The sequence below is a fragment of the Protomyctophum parallelum genome (assembly GCF_964188405.1).
Source record: "Protomyctophum parallelum genome assembly, chromosome: 2".
NCBI classification, from domain to species: Eukaryota; Metazoa; Chordata; class Actinopteri; order Myctophiformes; family Myctophidae; genus Protomyctophum; species Protomyctophum parallelum.
In genome coordinates, this window is record NC_139699.1 from 37624919 (window position 1) to 37628341 (window position 3423).

Here is a 3423-nt window from a genome sequence, read left to right on the forward strand (position 1 = left end):
TCACGGCAACCAGAGAATTATGATGAACATATGAGAAGATAACCGGTAACCGGTATCACTGGTGGCATAGACCTGAATGTATTTGTGAAGCAGCCTGCCTCACATTAGAGTGGAGAATTGCTTATGAGGTTTGAGCATCCTTCAAAATAAATAACTGATCTAAAAGCTCATAACATGTCATGTCGCAGCATGTGGTTCTTTTTTTGAACAATTCAGAAAATATTTAAAGAAAATTGCGGACCATTTTTTGAGATTTTTGGAATATATTTTCCAACCTATAATGACATGGGGGGACGCCAGGTTCAAGGTTCTTTATTGTTGTGTGCAGCTGCAGTACAAACGAATACAGTATAATGTACTTCTTGAAAGTGGTTAATTTGCCTCTACCCTGCAGTATGTCATTATACACTATGTTTATTAGACTCATCACTGAATGTATGTACAGTAATATGTATGCCTTTTGCACATCATAAACTAAGAGTGCCTTAAAATATTACAATTAAAACATATGGGAAAATAATAGGCACAGTTTATTTGTTATTTATTCCACTGTACTATTTACAAGAGGCATACAGGGTGGCAGTTATTTAGTTAATATAAGAATACTTTGGTACCGAATGGACTTTTATTTAATAGTTTTGTTTTTGTTTCTTTTTTTTTAATAACTTTGTTTATTGGTTTTTTCACAGAAGCATTATTTAAATACTGGAGTTGAAAAATAATAAATGGTGGCGTTTTGTTTTTGTTTCCAACAGAAGTTGGATTTTTCAAAAAAGGTAATTGAAGTCAGTGCAATTGGGTTATCAGTTATATAGTCATATTATTGGGTTATCTGTTGTTATTATGTATATTCTATTTAGCTGTGTTAAGATTATGCCAAATACCATAAAACAATGTGTGTACAGAATATGTTAATGTAATACTTTTGCATTCAATAAACATTTCAGTTTATAATATTCTCGACAAAAATACAAATCGGTGAAAACACACAGTAGACATTACGGTAGGAGTATGATTTCACAACACTAGATTGAGCTAAAGGGATTTTCAGTATAATGGCTTATTCTTCCTGCTCTGACCTCTCTATCTGCACTGACTGTACCCGGTTGGTGTCAAAACAGAAACACTGTCACACAGACTCGTTACGCTTCATCTGAATGCAGGGGATTGGTTCTGAGGGCAGGCTATGGCTCTAATCTCGTTGGGAAGGCCATTGAAAGCATTTGGAGCTATACTTTTGAGGGCACTGCCATTGAAGCACAGGTTTTTTCTGCTGTGAGAGAATAATCCCTAGCATAGATACAACATTAAAGTAGTCAAGCAGAACACACACAGGCTGAATTTCAAATCCAGACATTTGCATCTCGACGTGAATGTGTGCTGACAGCAGGAATCTGTGTGTGTGTGTGTGTGTGTGTGTGTGTGTGTGTGTGTGTGTGTGTGTGTGTGTGTTGCAAGTACGATTCTCTTCGGTGAATAGTTCATCTTGGCCTTAAAACTGAAAATGTTTTATTTTATTTCGTGTGTGGTGCCACTTTACATGGGTGAGTGTGTAGCCTACATGAAATAAACACTTTTTCACCATCTCTGGCATGACTAATGGCCAATAAATCTATACTTGATGTGATGTGTCACATTTGTCAGTTGAAAAGCAGTTACTTTTGGCAGGTGTCATGGTCATAATGAAGTTGCAATTAGGCTCACATTTTTGGGAGATAAATTGTTGATGACAATATCCATGTCGGTGCATTTGAGTCATTGAATCCTTAGCATCTTCAAGAACTTAATTTTGTCATGCTGTGATGCATTTTGTGCTTGTAGATCGGTTATTTTCAGTATACGACACTGGTGCACAACTGTACTGTATACCGGGCTTCAGGTGAATGTTATGCTTATCATGATATATGTTTGATATTTTATAGAATTGTAGAACAGCAGATGGAGCTGAATAGGTTGCCAAACTTGCCATATTAATTTCCTGTAATACATTTTTGGTTGGAGAATGCTCTAACACTTGACTAGGTCCCAGAAGGTCTCAAGCTAAAAAACGTCAAAATTCAAAATTGTATATTTGAAAAAAGCTCACAATGTGTTGCGATGTGATGCGTTTTGAGCTTTTTGCAATTATAGCAAAATCTTGATTTTTTTATATTTTTTATATTTTGAAACTATATTTGTAAACATTTTAACAACACACATCTTGTATGGGGATCTCTGGCACAAAATATTTTCTGACGGGGTTCTCGGCCAAAATACTATGAATTTGGTGGTTCTTGAGAACCCCCAAATTGTCTAGTTTTTTGTGAAGGTATTTCGAAGTTCATGTGGTGGGAACGGGGAAACATTCACCAAAAATAGCAGTTCTGCAAGCTCAGCTCACGCACTATTTTCGGTCAACAGAATTGGTGTTGAGGGGAAAAAGAAGGCACCAAGTACAGGTGTGTGTAATATGTCATTGATGAATGCACTGCATGTGTGGGCTGTGTCTTAGTGATTCTGTCAAGGAGCAAAGAAATGAGAAATGCATTTCAACGGTGGCCTTATTCAAATAATACAAATGTGATTTGTTTGGTAAAAAACTAGAGAATGGAAAAGAAAAGTAAAAGAAATAGACAGCAATGATTGATTTAGTTTAGGGGGGAAAAAGCCTTCTCCCTTTGGACTCGTGCACTGAATTTGCATAAGGTCTGTTTAGACAACCCCCTGTATGGCTAATGTGTTGTCAGAGGAAGAAATGGGATTTCAACATATGGTCCTCATTTTCTTGTGCCAGACTTTTAATTAATTATAGGAAAGGGAAAAAAATCTCCAAATTGAATTGTGCAAGTGGAATGTGACCTGCAGCAAATTATAGTAGTGGTTCTACATGCCTTGGGTTGGAGATTTAAAAAAAAGGAAAAGAAAAAATGATGAATGGAAATTGAATGATTTGATGTCTTCATATGTACTGACAGTAGGTCGTGAGGCTAACGGCAGTGTAGGCCTACTAATAAAGCCAATAAAAGGCTCCAGTTTTAGCCTCTTGACTTTTGACAAACCTAGAGATGGAGCCGGGAGGAAAAGGAGGGGATATCAGAAACGGGAACATAGTGGTATGGTAGATAGGTTAGGGGCGTGAGTTTGGGACAAGGCATGGAAGCAAAGGAAATTAGAAAATTCGCCGAGATGGAACCGGGATATGGCCTCTGTCCCCCCTCTCCAGCAATGCATCTGACAGATGGGCGTGAGGGTGGATGGGTTTGACGGGGCTGGAGGGATTAAAACTATGCAGTCTCGTTTTGGAACCTAGAGAGTGTCACTCCTGCAAGGTGGGGTGGGGAGATGGCACTTGTGGCGAGACTCTCGGGGTGCGCGAAGTGGGTGCAGGCCGGGGCTAATGTCAAAAGAGGCAAGGATGCCTCCCCCTCCCGTCGGCCCCCCTCT